Raw genomic sequence first — 17,454 nt, 5'->3', positions numbered from 1 at the left:
ACTGAGGAGAACTGGGAAAGCTCAGCAACCTCTCCCAAATATGCGAGAGAAGTATGCCAAACTGACAACGCGCTTCTGAGAAATGGCTTTTTAGTGTTTTTAAGAAGTTTGCGTTTATTAGCCGAATACATATAAAGGTTTGGAGGAATATTGAGGAGATGTGTTTCCATTAGAACCCAAGCTGGTGGATGATTCCTGTCAAAATAGAAAATTGAGGCTCGTATTTGAGCCGCCCAGTAGTACCACTGAGGATTTGGCAGATTCAAACCCAGTAGTTATAGTTACTAGTTACTCCTTCAATAAAGTAACCGAGTTATAATATTTTAAAGATCACTAATTACTTGGTAAAATAACTTTTGCATTACTTCAGAAAACAAATGTGTTTAAAGGTGCATTAAGGAGTTTGCATGTTTCATGCGAAACAGCGGCCCCTTCAGGCCTTGGGCGTAACTGCAGCTCAGTGAAACGCTGGTGCCTGTGGCTTGCGTCCATGTACGTGCACGGAAGAGGAGAAAAAACCTGCATTAGCAGCCTTGGCATGCAGAAGAGGTGATTGATTCACAAGAATGGCTTCAACTGAAGTAACTTTTGGTCGGCATCCTTCCTCACTCTGTTAGCAGCGCTGCAGTAACCTTTAAGGTTCTTCTGCCTGGTGGGTCTGTGCTGGAGCTGTGGCAGTGACAGAAGTCGGTATTTTCTTACTTTCTGGAAGATCCATCTTCAGTACTGCTCAGTTGTTGCTCGATAAGCATCTGGCGGAGTAATGGCGGACAAAACGAAAGCTAAGGAAGTCAGGCCAGCGGGAGGCGCATTACGTCACATCCTCTCAAGTTCTCCCCAAGAAATACAAATTGCCGGACCGGCACTGTAACTATTCAAGTGACAAGTTAGCGCTGTTAGCGGTACTTGCAATGAATATGTCAGGGACATTCTACACATCACTGAATATTTGTGACATATTCATGTCACACATTCATATTTTTATTGTTTTAAACTCTCTAATGCACCTTTAAATGTGTCAAAGAATCTGGGTCCCCACTTACTGGAACTGTAAGGTGCATGTTCAGTTTTTTATTATAAAACTAAACATATGATTAATGAAATAAATGAATACTTGACCCCAAAAAGTGACAAACAGGAAATGCTACATTAATCTGGTGTTGTGCTGAACTGTCAGACTGTTTTGCCAAATGATCTTAGAGGTTTGAAAAGGTCATTTCTGTTTGAAGAAATGAACCAAACCAGTGAAGACAAAATAACAGTTACTCCCATCACGGCTCGCTATATATCTATGGTATCTTCTCTTTATATATCTATGGCCTCCACTCTTTATATATCTATGGCCTCTACTCTTTATATATCTATGATCTCTACTCTTATGTATCTATGGCCTCTACTCTTTATATATCTATGGCCTCTACTCTTTATATATCTATGATCTCTACTCTTATGTATCTATGGCCTCTACTCTTTATATATCTATGGCCTCTACTCTTTATATATCTATGATCTCTACTCTTATGTATCTATGGCTAGGGGTGGGCTAATCTGGGTCCCCCTCATAAGACATGTGGTTTTGTAGACCAAATACTCTCCTGATACAGAAACAATCAAGTAAAGTTGTCTCAGTTTGGCATTTCGGTTGGTTCTTTTCATTTGTTTGGGATATTGTCAAAAAGGGCCCTTTTCGCATACCCAGTCCATTATGCAATCCAACAATATATTTAGTTTTGACTTAAAAATTGATTGGTTGGGTTTTTTGGAGTGCTGATTCCATTTATAATATTTTAAAGTGAGTTGAAAGTCAAGGTCATATGATATTAGTCAAGGTAATGCAGCACCAACCCCAGTTTTTGGGGAAAGTCAAGATTTTGGTGCTTAGATTGACAAATAACAGACACTGCAGGCATATCTACTCAATAAAATGACTCCAGACATAACACAACAGTGCCTAAGGAATGTATATAGTAGTATGTTTAATGTTTATAACTGTTCAACTTTTCTGTTTTGATCATTTCAGATATGAAACACCGCTTTGTTCAAATATGCTTTCTTTGCAGAATCATGTCAACAATGTTGAATACTAGAACTTCTGACCCAAAGATAAGTTGCCCAGGCAGCACAGTGGATAAGTGGTTAGTGCTCTTGCTTCACAGCAAGAGGGTCATGGGTTCAATCCCCAGACTGTGCAGACCTCTCTGTGTGGAGTTAGCATGTTCCTCCCTGTGTCTGGATTGGTTTCCTCCACCATCAACCGATAACATGTATGATGACTGATGATGTACGATGACATCAGAGGAAAGAGAGATGTCCATCAGAAGCATCTAGAACAGGGGTCGGCAACCTTTTTGTCATGGAGTGCCAGTTTAAAATTTTCTCATCAATGTGTGTGCCATTATCAAATAAAACGCAAGTTAACACAAAATACAAAAAGATTTCCAACATACCTGGAAATGTATTCCTTTCAGATAAAGCAGATACTGTTGAGACTGAGTTTGAAATGAAAAAAGGATGCTTGAAACCTCTAAGTCTCAGCACAGATTCTTTTATTTGATTGAGGATGATCAGACAGCGAAGAAGGTCTCATGCTAGCAATAAAATCAAAATACGAGGCTCTCGGTCCATCAGCCCTGCGAGAACAGATCTCAGTCTGAACCCTAGGCTGAATGGCCCTGATTGTTGGTAGAGCGACACCTTTATCCTCGGTTTCCGCATAATTAAGGGTGGCACATGGGACTTCTCGTCTCCAGGAGTTAACAATCATGCTTAAGATTTGCGATCCTGCATACAGTCACAACAGTCTCTTCCTGCTAGCTTGGGGCCTTTTACAACAGTTCAGCTTATCTCAGCAGGCCACATACGACCGGTACAATAGACTGACACCTGGTTACCTCCTGTGGCTTCTGACCTGGCGTCAGCTCCTTATCCTGGCTGGTTCACACCTAAAGTCCCTTGGGCTGTGGCATTTACATTATCACAAAGAGATCAAAGGTTTAGCTATGGTGACCCCTCACCTACACAGTTGCAAGGCACAAAAGGCAGTCACAAGGCAGAGTAATAGAATCACAGTGTAACCATTTAAAATGAGATAAAAATATACAACAATACAAACATATCTTTAAAGATATTTTTTTCTGTTACTCCAAAAACTGCTTTCATAAACTTTGTGTTTTGTGCTCTGCATGCTCATGTTTCGAATTAACTGGTGCCCGTGTTAACTTGTGACCAATAGATGACTGAGACTTGAAGTCGATCTAGCGAACGTCGGTTTTCTACAGTTACAGTGAATGTATAAGTTCAAAGTATTTTATGAGTCTTACTTTAACAGCTGCTGTTATCAGCATGTGTTTACACAGAAGTCCGCCGTCACTCCTTAACACGGGAACCAGTTAATCCATAACACCGGCGGAGCAATCACTCGTTTTTTGCTATGGAGCTCTTTAAACAACTCGCTGTAGCGCGATTTGCTTCCATTTCTTCTCTCCAGTGTTTTTTCTCTCGGGGTTTTTATTAAAAAAATGTTTTTCTGCTTGTTTTTGACAGTCCTGTTTCCCGTTTACTGCGCACGTCGTCACGTCACTACGTACTGGGGCGCGCATGCGGAACAAATAATCCCCCGTTTTTTTCGCTCCGCTGTCAGGCAGCTTTTATATGAGACACGGAGCGGGTTATCGATCGGTCTACACCACCTCGTACAATCGGCTCCGAAATACAGAGTGAAGCAGATCCACTCGGACGTCTACATGACACATCCGCTCTGCCTTATAAGCCATTATATGGGTGGCATGTAAATGTGCCCAGTGGCATGCGTGCCAAGGGTTGCCGACCCCTGATCTAGAAGTTGAGCATGATATTGTGATGAGAGTTGGAGACATCGCTTTCTATGAGGACAATTGTTGTGCCTGTACACTGCCACTTGTTCACAAACGGTACCAAAGAATTGGTCCAAGCAACACAAAAGGAAACATGAGCGAGAAGAAAATTTTTCCAGGTGCAGAGTAAAAGTAGAAGGTAGAAAGGCAGGAGGACATGGTCCGTAAAAGAGCTTGCTACGCTGAAGCCATCAGAGATACATCCATGGAGATTGCAACAGATGATCCCGAGAATACTCCATCAGTAGTTGTGGGCATGTCCATCAAAAAAGTCTCAATCAGATCAAAGGCCTCGGCCACTGTTACTAGCTCAGAAGCTACTCCCTCTGATTTCCCCATGGTTCCAATCAGAACTAGGAGAAAGATGTTCAAAGAATCATTTATGAGATGCTCTGTCCAGTGTTTGGCCCAGTGCAAGGTCACAACTGATGATCTGAAGAAGATATTTGTGTCACTTGCCAATACTTGACACATCTGTTGGCGGCATCAGTCAGACCCCCCGAAAAAAGAAAAATATATCAAATTTTGAGAACCACTGGTACTACAGACTTCCAAATAGGCTCAAAGTGTTCAGAAGGTAAAGGTTTATATTCAGCTTTCATAGTAACTATAGGTCTAACTTGTCTAGTTTTTGTGTTATTTCAAGAAAACTGTTTTTTATGCGAATTTAGTCACATCATTTCAAATATGGTCAAAGAACCAACCGAAATACAATATCTAGGCCAAAACACCAGCCGTATTCTGAATCAGTGGACCATTTCGCCTATGAAACCACATGTCTTCTAGAGATTTTGTGAATACAGTTCATATTGGCCCACATCTACTATGGCCTTTACTCTTTATATATGTATGATCTCTACTCTTTATATATCCTTGGCCTGTACTCTTTATATATCTATGGCCTCTACTTTATATATGTATGGCCTCTACTCTTTATATATCTATGTCCTCTACTCCTTATATATCTATGGCTTCTACTCTTTATATGTCTATGATCTCTACTCTTTATACATCTATGGTCTACTATTTAATCTATGGCCTCTACTCTTTATATATCTATGGTAGTGTCAGGGTTTGTGCTGTAAAGTCTGGACAGCTCACATGTCTGGAATATTCAATCTGATTTTACAGTGTAATCCTGATCAGTAATCCATGGTTTTAACAGATATACCTGTAATGAGATTACAAATGTTTAATGTACGGTAAAGGATTAAAGTTACACTGCTTTTGTATCCTATTTTTGTAACTGTGTCACATGTCCTGCATTCCTCCCCATCCCTGGTGTTCAGACGGGGTGCGGCTGCTGAATGGATCCAGTCGCTGTTCAGGCAGACTGCAGGTGAAGACTAACCCGTCTGACCAGACCTGGTCCTCAGTGTGTGAAGCAGACCTGGACCTGCAGGATGCACAGGTGGTGTGTCGGGAGCTGGGCTGCGGGGCTCCTTCAGTCCTGCAGGGGGCGCTCTATGGAGATGTGCAGACTCCCAGGTGGAGCCCAGAGTTCCAGTGTGGAGGCCATGAGTCTGCTCTGCTGGACTGTAGAAGCTCAGGCTCAGCTAGAAGCAGCTGCTCACCTGGTAAAGCTGCTGGACTCACCTGCTCAGGTAGAAGAGGAGCTGCAGCGCCCACTGCTCTTCTCTTCAGTCTCATTCCATCCTCTCTCTCTTCTCTCTCTGCTCTGGGTTCAGGGGATGAGGTCAGGTTGGTGGGAGGTGCCAGTCGCTGTGCAGGAAGACCGGAGCTGAAAGTTTTTGGTGAACAGAGACCTGTGGCGGGCTATGGCTTCACCCTGAAGAGAGCAGCTCTCATCTGTGAACATCTGAACTGTGGCTCTGCTGTTTCTGTACAACCAACTGGTGTGTCAATTCAATTTATGTGGATAATCAACTCAGACTGTGTTCAATCTGGATCTGATCTGTGGAACTGTGTGGCATCACGGAGATCCTCTCTCACCCTGAATGTCACCTGCTCAGGTATGTTTTGCTGACTTTAAAAATGTATCTTTCCTTCCTGGTTTAACAGCAGATTAATTTCCTGCTGCTTCTCTGCTGCTTCAGTTTGTTCCTCAAACCAGAGATCAGCTGATTGGTCTCCAACAAAATCATGTTGTCAGAAATAAACCTCAAATCCACAAAGATCTGAGGATGAAAATACATCAACTGCTGGAGCTGAGCTGAGTTTCTACTGTTTCCTGAGTTTCTATCGTCTTGTATGAGTTTCTACTCTTTCCTCTCAGTTTTGAATGTTTACTTCGAGCTTTTACTGTTTCCTCTGAGGTTCTATTGATTCCTCTGAGGTTTTATTTTTCCCCTGAGCTTTTCCTGATTAATCTGAGGTTCTACTGTTTCCCCTGGTTGACGTTCTGTTATGTGTTCAGCAGGGTTTGGAGGGTTACATTAAAAATGTAATCCGGTACAGTTACAAGTTACCTGTATAAAATGTAGTCAGTAACTTCCTCTAAGTGAAGACAAAGTTATGTAGCAGAGTAATTTACATTAGTTTTAGACCAGTAAACAGATATAAAGACAAGGACAAACACAGTGTGTCATCCACTCAGTGTTCTGACAACTCTCACTCTCCACAAACACTCAATACTCTGAGTAATGTGATTACCTGCTGAGCTCTGTGCTCAGCCTCAGTTGCTCCCAGCAGCGGTTGTTGCTGTGGTCAGTGTGGACAAGCGTCCAGGAAGCAGTCCCTGAAGGAGGAGCTGTGCTCCATACAGGTGAACTGTCCAGGAGCTGGATCAGCTGGAAGCAGCTGCTCTTCATACATTCACTGCTGGGCTGCTTTGGTTTGCTGCGCCCCCTGGTGGCCACGAGGAAGAACAGTCAGTTCTAATGCAGTCCGGACCAAGAGTCCACTCTTCATCAGTGTTGGGAGGGTTAGTTTTAAAAAGTAGTTGTAGTTACTAGTAACTCCTTCAAGAAAGTAACTAAGTTATGATATTTTTAATTACCAGGCAAAATCACTCTTGTGTTACTTTTACAAGATAAAATCGTTTAAATCCTTCACAGAATCTGGATCCCTCTGAATGGAACTTTAAGATGCATGTTCAGTTATTTATTATAAAACTGAACATCGGGTTCATGAAATAAATGGACACTTGACAGACTAAACTACAAACAGGAAGAACTCCATTAATCTAAATGATTCAGATGTTGTTGTGTGATAATTTGAGACACCATCAAATCTGATTTGTCTCCGTAGATCGCATTTCTACAGCTACTGACATGGATATTTGTCAGTAGAGGTCTGAACTTCCATTGAGTTTAAAAGCCTTTGAATGATCAGGGCTCTCTGTGGCTGTATCTCTGTCATGTCACGTGATGCACTTTGGACCAATCAGGTTCCTTCTTTCTCTAAACATACTCCACTGGACTGTGGACGAGGAAGAACCAGGTGAAAATGTGAATTATAGGAACAGAAACACAGAATTTCATTGTCAGTAATGGTAACGGTGTAACGCTGGGAAAAGTCAGTAATTAGATTACTTTTGACTTAAAATAGCAACGTCACTGCTCTTCTATGGTATATCTCTGGTAGTGTCAGGGTATGTGCTGTGAAGTCTAGACAGCTCTGCAGATCAGAAGTTCTGGAGTTTGGAGACCAGCAATTATCGCTCAGTGGTCTTTGGAGAAAGCAGCTGTTGTTTGTTCACATCTTCACTGCGGCTCTGCCGTGTCTGCAGATGAGACACGTTCAGTCAACTCCACACTTACAGTGGTGATCAGAGACGACTGCTTTCAGTCTGGGTCTGATTTCATGAAGTGTTCAGTTTTCTATGAATATCACTCCAGCAGTAATCTGACCTGCTCAGGTAAGTTCATCAGTGGTGTGTTCCTCACTAACCACAGTCAGAGTTAAAGTTCTGTCAATGACCTGTGTGTGTGTGTGTATGTGTATGTGTATGTGTATGTGTATGTGTATGTGTATGTGTGTGTGTGTGTGTGTGTATGTGTGTGTGTTCCAGACCTGCTGCTCCATCCAGTCCTCTCTGTGTCCTCCTCCTCCTCCATGCTCGGGGTCTCTGAGGCCCAGCAGCAGGGGCTCCAGGTGGTGTGGGGCTCCACCTTCACCATCAGCTGCTCCATCCAGCCACAGTACCCAGGAGGCTCCTTCCAGCTCACCTTCACCTCCTCCAACACCTCCTACAACTCCACCCAGCCGGCCGTCAATCACTCTGCACACTTCCTGTTTCCTGCCGCAGAGCCCGCCCACCAGGGAAACTACAGCTGTGTTTATCACCTCCATGTTTTTGGACACAACTTCTCCTCAGAGAGCCGCCTGCTGTCTCTGTCTGTGTTCGGTAAGAAGAAGCTGACTCCTCCTTCACTCCACCCTTCAGAGAACATGTGTGGGTTTTCCCCCCTTTAGAGGTCCAGCAGGAGGTCCCACTGGGAGGAGGCCCCGAGGGGGTCCAGGACTCTCTGCTTTGGTCTGGGAGAGACTTGGAGTCCAGCCAGCAGAGCTGGAGGAAGATGGAAGGGACAGACATGTCTGGAGGGGTTTGGTCTCTGTCGCGCCACCCAGACCTGATCCAGACCAAGAGGGAGCCCAGATGGAGGACTCTGATGGTCTCACTTCCAGCAGTCCTCAGACAGACGCTGATTGTTCTCTGTGTGTTCAGATCCAACAGCTGTGATCGTCAGATGGGTGGTGGTGCCACTGTTTCTCCTGCTTGTGCAGGGGGCGCTGTGGCTGTACTGTAAGGTACTGTTCTCCTCTCTGCTGATGCTCTGGAGCTCTGGGTGGAGCCAGACTCTCCTCACTCCTGTGTCGTCATGTCTCTGCAGGCCAGCAGGGGGCAGACCAGCAGACCGGGCGGACGCTGAGCGGAGTGCAGTGGAGGGATGAAGTCGGTCCTCTGAACCTTCCTGCTGTGAAGACAAGAAGTTTTTATGAGCTTTTTCCAGAAATGATGAATCTGATCATGTTCCTACAGACAGTGGAACAAGGTTCCTTTTCCTTCTGAGGACTGTGGTGAATAAGAGGAGGATTCTTTTGCCGAATACTGGACCACAGTGGATGTCTTTTTAATCTCCCCTTTTTCCCCTTTGTACTCCTTTTTCATTTATTTTTTAGGTCATATCATGTGTGCTCATTGAATCATATATTATCATCTGCTCCCTCTCAGGAAGATATAACTGAGGAGATATTTTTGTGATTGTAATCCAACTTATTAGCTTTTGCAAAAAGTGAGCTTTTTCAGCACCAAGGTGAGGCAGGATGTGGTTTGCAGCAGGTGTTGAACCGTATGTAACCTCACCAGGTTGTATTTCATCCTGAGTGGTTGATCTGGGCCTGAAGAACTCACTTGCATATCTCATGTGCACATTTTTTTTTCTTCTCTCTTCTCTTGTCTTCCTCTTTTTTTTTCTTTTTTTTTTTTTTTTTTGAACTGAGGCTGTGGTTGGTCTCCTTGGTAATGAAACAGCATCAGAGGACATGTCCATGGGACCGGAACATATGAGTAAACCCTGTTTTCTGGTGGGTGGCGCTCTCGCTCTTGCTCAGAGCCCCCCCCCCCCCCCCCCCCCTCCAGAACTCTTGGGTTATATGCTGTCAATTTTTTCTGAATTGAAAGAGAAAAGATCTTTGAAAGTTTTCTGAAATCTGAAGGTCGATGTCATCCAGATACCAAATTTAGACTAAAAACAGATTATTATGAGTGGCAACATCTAAAAATTGCTCACGTAAATTCACCATATTGTAATATTCAAATAATACATGTCTGAAGTTTGAGACAGTAAGAACCAATCCAAAATCAGTTCTCTATGATTTCTTCATTTTTTTGCTGTTTTACCTTTTTATCAATTTTGAATTATAACCTGTAATCCTTTGAGTGAATAAAAATCCTGTGAAAATTTAAACACTCTGGTGAAGTGAAGTTATTTCTCTCAGTGAGACCAAAAAAGGCTCTTGGAATAAAGTTTGTTCTTCAGAAGTGAAAGACGTTTCTTCATCCCTGAGAGGTGAGCCTTGGACTGCAGAGATCAGAGGGGACCCTGAACAGGACTGTCATTAATCAGTGAACCCAGGTCTCCTGCATGGGAGGCAGGAATTCCACCAGTTCTGATTGCAGTAATGTTGACAGAAGGTCAGCTTGGTTGACACACACGAGTTAATTCAGGAAGCAGATTGTATAAAATGTGTTCCTACAGAGACTCTTGTTCAGCTAAACGGCTCTAAACCGTTCCTCCTCCATTCTCTCTGGCCACCATGTCTCTTTCTGTCTACTGCTGCTTGCTGGTTCTGCTCTCAGCTGTGAAAAGCTGGACGTCGTTTCTTTTGGACATTTGAAGACATTGGTCAGTGAGACGAGTCAGAGACACACTGCACCCTTCACACACTTCCTGCTCACTGATCAGAGCTCAGGCAGGTCTTCAGTGATCGATGTGACGCTGCAGGAGGAACCTGGAGTCACTTCACTGCTCTCTGACTGAGTGTTGTCAGGGAGCTGCAGGCTTCTCTGACTGTTAGAAGGACAGAAAAGACTTGATTCAGTGGCTGTGATCAGAACCATTTCAGCCCAAATGATCAATGAACACAGCCAGACTGAGTGATGAGGGTGTGTGTGTTACTCTGTGGTTCTGCTGTGACTCTGCAGGGTTTAACTGACTGTAAATGAAATCATCGGAGCTCTGAAGTCTGACTCCAGATGATACAGATGTGTTTTCACTGCATTCCCATTCCTCTCTTCCTCAAAGAGACTTTTTAAATCCCTCCTCTGTTCCCTGTTCACACCTTCAGAGCTGCAGACACCGTCACACTGACTCAGACCTTTCCAGGTGAGGAACTCTTCACATCCCAGAGAGACAGAAAGCAGCAGCTCCTGTGTCTCCGTCCCCTGAGAGACAGTCTCTCCTGTCCAACCCCCTCTGCAGGCTTTCCTCTGCCTCTGGAGCAGCAGCTGTCAGCCAGAGAGCAGATCAACCCCCTGAGATATATGATCTCGTTTTCGAGGGGATCCTCAGATTCATAACAACATAAGGATCAGAGAAGTGTAACAAAATAAAAGATAGCAAAATTACATGTACATGTGAAAAAATAAAGTGTATACACATCAATGATACGAACAAAACAAACAAAACCAAATAAAAGAAATAAAAAAATAATAAGAGACAATAAGCAAAAACGAAACAGCACACACACACACATACACACAAACCAGCTCTGAATGCTCACCTCTCTCCACCCATCACAGTCAGCACAACATAGCCAAACATAGTCAAACACAACATCACAACAAAAATTTAGATCGACAGAAATGGACGTACAGAGCAAAGTAATTACAACAAAATAACAAAATCACATGGCCAAGTTTGTTTATGGTCGTACAAAGCAGAGTATTTACAGCACAACTCAAAGATCAGTACAAGTCATTTCTGGCCATTCGAGCAAACTAGAAACAATGGAAAGTATTTTGAAGATGTGTTAATAGAGCACTACGGAATGAAGTCAATGAAGTTACAGAACGAATAGATACTGAGCTGATTCACTTCTGTCGAATCAGCAGAACAGGTGCAGGAAGCAGGGATGTAGATCAGTGGCAGAGCGTCTGCTTCGCATGTCGAAGGTCCTGTGTTCAATCCCCAGCTTCTCCAGGTTCTGAGTCTTACATCCGTGTTCCTCAATTAGTGGACTGCTGTGGACCCAGGGCAAATGAATGGAAAAAGAACAAAAATCTCTCTTAAACGTTCCGTGTGAGCGCCGTTCTGCACTCCCCCCCCCCCCCCCCCCCCCCCCCCCCCCCCCCCCGGCTCCCACAGGGCGCTGAAGCCTGGACCCATGCTTGTATGTAAAAAACAAATGTGGACCTTCAAGATTTGTATTTGAGGACCCCTGTCTTACATCAATATCATCAAGCTCATGAACAGAGGCTGAGTGTCTCTTGGTGGTTGTGAGATAAAATCCATCTCAAAGCAAAGAGCTCTGGACATCCTCATGTTGTTGACATAAAGAATCTCTGAGAAATCCACAAGTGTCTAAAGTGGTTTGTATAGATCCTCTCTCACTGACGTTCCTTGATATTGTTCTGTATTGTCCGTGCCTGCAGCTGTGATTGCCTCATTTCTATACAGGAGAGACGGGTGGACTGGCTGGCAGCGTCTGAGTCTACTCCATTCACATGTCTTTTCAGATAAAAAAAGGTTGTTTATCACCTTATGGGTCAAATCACTCCTCTGCTGTCTGATACATGGAAAGGGACAAATGACCCCTCTCTCGTCCTCCTAGTTTAAAAAGGATTCTCTCAGAGACTAGAAGAACAGACGAGAAAGCTGTCGCTCACAGACCTTCTCTGAGTCTCTTCCTCCCGGTCGGGGTTCAGACCAGATACTGACACAAAGCCCTGATAACAGATGGAGTCAGCCAGTCCAAGTTAAACACAACAAAAACACTTAACAATGTCTGAAAAAACCTTCAGATGACTCCAGAAGCCACAAGGCTGGTCGAGGCAACCAGAAAGAGAGAGAAATAGTAGCTGTAAAATGTTGGAATAAAAAGCAATAAAATCCTCTGGTAAAATCATATTTCCCTCAACAAGTCAATGTAGAAGTTGTTGAAACTCCTTCTCCTCGTCTTCTCTGCCATGATTGAGAGTAAAACTCCAGCGATCAGCAGCTTATTGAGATCAAATCTTCCTGAGGTACTGTGACCATTCCTGGTAGAAAGTGTGTGTGTGGAGGGTGATATGAGGTGAATCCACCTGCACAGCCTTCCAGCTGGACTGGATTTATAAAGGGAAAGAGCTGCATGCTTTATAAACCAGAGGATGTTTCTGCTTTTGGTGCTGGTAGACTTTTAGTGTGGATCCTCCACAGTGTGTGATCAACCAGGCCCCTGGCCTGCAGAGTCCAACATCTGGTTCTTCCTCCTCTGAGTGAGCAGCATGGAGCCGGAGCTCCTTCAGCAGCTGTGTCACGTTGGTAAAGCCAGGTGTGGCTTCGTTCAGCAGTCTGAACCTGTGCTGACGCTACGGGGTTTCCCTCCACGTCACTGGGGGCCGGTCGCTCCTCCACCAACCAGATCATCACTCTGAATCTGAGGAGGGTTTCCACACTCGTTACCCTCACTTTAACTGGAATATATCAAACTAATCAAATTACATCACATTTTCCTATGGTGGACAGACTTCGTCTTTAAACAAACATGAAAACCATTGGTAGGAGAGAGCAAAGACAACTGAAGGGCTCGTCCGGGAATTGAACCCGGGACCTCTCACACCCTAAGTGAGAATCATACTCCTAGACCAACGAGCCGATATGCTGAAGAGACAAAAAGACTCAACTGATTGTCATGAATCAGGCAGGTGATCCAGACTCCTGACAGCCTGGACAGTGTTCATCCAATGACCACATCCTGACCAAAGGAAATGAAAACATGAGTCATGATGACTTGAATGATGGTCAACTTGATCTCAATTACTTCAAACAGTCCAGAAAGACAGAAACGGGCCCCAAGTGAGCCCAATGGCATGCTGGGAGAGCTGAAGAAGCCACAGTCCTGGAGACAGAGTTCCATCATGGGGACCAGTCCACCTTCAAGCAACCATGTCTCTGACAGGAACATCACATCCAGCTCATGGGTGTCAAAGAAGTCACAGAGGAAGATGGTCTCAATGTCAATAGAACCTGTGAGACTTCTCATACTTGAAAAACGCCATCATCAGGAGAAAACACAGCATGTCACCAGGACATACATGACGTGTGTTTTGGCCACAGACACACAGCAGCACTGTGTCCCTCTGCTGTATGGATCCATACATAAACCACCCCTTACAGCACCTGGACAGGGACTTGAACACTGGACCCCCTGATTAAAAGTCTGATGCTCTACCATCTCAGCCAAGGATGAGGCAAAAGGGACTGCTACGGTGGGGGAAAGAAAAAAAGGAAAAAGGGGAAGGGGGGAAGAGAAAAGGAGAAAAAAATGAGAAAATTCAGTATAAAATCTTACATCATCAGACGCTGTAGCTCAGAAAGAAGTACTTATTCCTCTATTATTGTTCTGTTAAATATTAATTGCTGTATTAATCTATTAATATCATTGATATTATTGATAATCCTCTATGATTTAAAAAAAAAAATACAACAAGTTGCACACTCTTGCCAGGATTTGCACCTGGAATCTTCCACCCAAAGGTTGGCTGTGTTGCTGTTACACCACAAGAGTTGTGTTTTTCGTTGTTTTTTTTTTCCCTCAGAGTGACAAATCAACCCTTTTTTGACATGTTAACATCTGCTTGAACATTTGTTTTAAAACTTGAAATACAGAACTTCTAATGCTTACAATAATAAAATAAAATTAAATAAATTGTGTAACACTCAAAACAAATAAAATCGCGTTCACAACAAATACTGTACATTGTTAACATTTTCACAGAGTGCTTTTCCACTCTTCAATGCTCTTTCCAGATGCTGGACAGCACCATTTCCCCCGTAGCTGTGTGTGGCCAGTAAGTTTAGACTTTGCCTTGCCACACGTTTTGCATTGATAACTGTAGCTTTCTTTGGTTTGTCGTGTCTTTGGGGGTTCTCCTCTTGTCTTTCGCTCCTGATCCTCAACAGCTGCCTTTCTCAATCTCCATTCCCGGTGTCTATTGCGAGAAAGTTGACTTGACTGGGAAGAAAATCTACCCTGAGGTTGAGGTGGCGGATCTGTGGATGCCTGGTCTGGAAAGTCAACCACAGAGCAAGCTGCTGGAGGTGGAGGACCCAGGTTTGAGGACCAGCCCTGTGTGTGAGTGGTTGGAGGTGGAGGACCAGACACGTGCCGTGAGCTCCAGGGTTAGGTAGGCAGACAGTCGCAAATTGCGACGGACACACCAATGACAATTTCCATGTGTAGGCAGGTCAGAGCCAGCTTACTCTAACAAAATCAAGATCGTATAACACCATTAAAAAAGCTTAAACAATGACTTTACAGCAGTCCCAAGACTCTCCCAATTAACTTTATCTCTCATGACCACACAGCGCATTCCTGGTTTGTGATGGAGACGCAAAATGAGTGAGAAAATGACAATTTGGACGCGGACCTGAAACGTCTCTCTCTACAGGGTCCACACTCACACATTTAATGAAAGAACACCTGAAAGCAAAAACAACATGCTCAAAGCTCTACTGCACATATTTGCTGCTCCTCTTGCCCCTAATCCATGCCATTCACACAGTTATCACAGTTAACAGATGCAGCATGAAGTGATTCTCCACTGCCCTCCTCCGCTGACTGGATTTCACAAGTGAAGTTGGTTCGCAGCTGGGTGAAGCTAGTTCGCAGGTGCGCTAACCGTTAGCGGCTAACGTGACTTCATTCAGAGAGAACCCACATTTTCAGTAACACTGCTTAAAAACAAATGAACTCGCTTACTTGCCTTTATGAAAATGTGGAGAGCAAACAACCATGTTGGCAGATCTGGAGTGGAAAGTGATGCTCTTTCATGTCACTCTGCGACCCCCGCCGTCTGACGCCTCTTCAGTATTTCCTCAGTCTGCTCCCCGTCATTTCTTTTCCAGGTGGGAAACTGGAAAAAACGGAGCCTGCCTTTCTGTCCTGCTCCCATTCCGTCGATGCGACTTATTATGGCAGCCTGTCACGCAACACGATCTTCCCATTTGTGAGAAATAATGCTGCACTCAAAGACGTGAATCACAGAGTGAGACCGTGGCCTGCGAAATGGCGATTCAATCCCACAATGCAACAGAGTGACGTCACCTGAAAAGGACCGATTCACTAATTCTCTGTAAACGTACGTAGAGCATTGGCATAGCAGAGTAACGTAAAAAAGGCAGCGTAGCGATCTGCCTGTTTGCGTGCATGAGTTTTAGATGGAGAAACCGACTGCGCCTGCGCAAACACAAATCATTGCGACGATACGAGAGATAAAGGCAGAGCAGCGCTGTGCCTTCAGGAGAGGGCGTGGCCTTCACTGTAATACAGCGCGAGGGGAAGTTACTAGACCTTTTTCACACTTCCTGGTTTTTTAGCCGGAAATACGCCATCCGTGGGTAACTTTGCTTCCGGTAGCACTGCCACAAGTTAAAAACAAACAATGCTGTCGAGTACCTGGTTGCTTTTCTAATGGGCTGAAGCAGCCTTATCTTAATTTTTACTCGTTTCCAAAGAACGGAGAGGTCAGACAAAAGTGGATTCAGGGATTAGGCGGGGAGGGGCCCAGATTTGTTCTTAACGAGGGGAGCAGCACGTCTGCAGCTGACATGTCACTCCGGCGGCTACGTCCAGGAGCTAAGTGTTAGCCGCCGTAAAACTGATGCTGTTCCAGGTCTCTTCAGCTGGAATGAGTTCACACCACATCCTACCAGGAGTCCGTGTACGGCCGCTGCTCCACACGGCAGTCTGTGGAGCTGTCTGTCCAGGAACCGGAGAGCAAACAGAGAGAAACTGTAGCGATAGAGGATAAACTGGACCATGACTCTGCGACCCGCCTCCTGCAGGGAAGAAACTCCGTCTGTTGTAAACAGATTACTTATACATTTTATTTTTCTTAAATAAGTGTGTGTGTGTCTGTCTGTCAACAGGGTCTATTATTTTAATTAAGTGTGTGTTTGTGTCTGTCTGTCTGTGTGTGTGTCTGTCTGTCAACAGGGTCTGTTATTTTAATAAATTGTATAAAGACCAGAATTAATCTTTCTTCTGAATCACCACAGGTGTTCTGGATGAGGTGGCAGATTACATCAGAGACCTGGAAGCCAAACTGCAGAGTGTTTCCCTGCCGTCCCCAGCCGTCTTCAGTCGAATTGATGTATAAATAAAGTTTGATTGATTGACAAGTAACACATTCTTTTGTTACTGTTACTTTGTGGGGAGAGGATTTGAATTTAGCCATGCAACCACATCTGAAAAAGCGAAATCATACACACTGCAACAAGCACAATTAATTCAACTGAGGCTTAAGATATTTTATCAATCAGCAATCCATTCATTTGATTTAAACACATACAGTACAATACAGGCCAAGGCCATGTTCTGAACAATTCATTTAACGAATGAAATATCAAATGAGCTGTGTAATTAATCACCATGTGTGCATTTACAAGAATGTACAATGTTAGATCACTATGCAAAACTGTAAAATAATCAATGTGATAAAATATCAAAATAATCATGTTACAGCAGTGCAGCAAATATTTACAACAGACAACAGAAGTATAAGTTAGAGAGGGAATCCTGAGACCATGGAAGAGGAAGAACTGGGAGTTCAGGAGCCAAGTGGTGCTCTATAAGATCACTGGATGTTTCATGTGGACAAAGGTATGATATGGGGCATCCACATGGGACAGGGCCATGGAACCTGCTCTATTTCAGACAAGCCATCCAACACAGGAGCACTGAGGGGCTGGGGTTGTTCCTCATGCAGCCTAGGTCCATCCGCCATCAAGTCAGGGTCGGAAACGGTCCTAAAAAAAGATACATAAAGCCTCTACTTATTTGTGCTTCTATTTTGGGAAAATGTAGTTACAGTAGTTACATCTGGCCATCATTACACAAAGGCATTAGCATTTAGCTGTCACAAAAGTGAAATGTTGAATATTATTACCTGTATATGCCTGGTACAGTGTGG

The 17,454-nt window shown here is 44.0% G+C and overlaps 1 long non-coding RNA gene and 1 other non-coding gene across 2 annotated transcripts; one reads left to right on the top strand and one right to left on the bottom strand.

The window, feature by feature from the left end:
- Nucleotides 1–8,095: 8,095 nt before the first annotated feature.
- LOC115384922 (uncharacterized) lies at nt 8,096–8,686 on the top strand. The gene is made up of 3 exons (XR_003931002.1): nt 8,096–8,181; nt 8,503–8,585; nt 8,669–8,686. It is a non-coding gene; the product is annotated as an uncharacterized LOC115384922 (long non-coding RNA).
- A 4,377-nt stretch (nt 8,687–13,063) lies between these two features.
- Nucleotides 13,064–13,135, bottom strand: trnap-agg (transfer RNA proline (anticodon AGG)). Its single transcript has one exon. It is a non-coding gene; the product is annotated as a tRNA-Pro (tRNA).
- Nucleotides 13,136–17,454: the final 4,319 nt, after the last annotated feature.

Source organism: Salarias fasciatus, unplaced genomic scaffold (genome assembly GCF_902148845.1).
Source record: "Salarias fasciatus unplaced genomic scaffold, fSalaFa1.1, whole genome shotgun sequence".
NCBI lineage: Eukaryota > Metazoa > Chordata > Actinopteri > Blenniiformes > Blenniidae > Salarias > Salarias fasciatus.
This window is presented reverse-complemented; position numbering and strand designations above follow the sequence as displayed.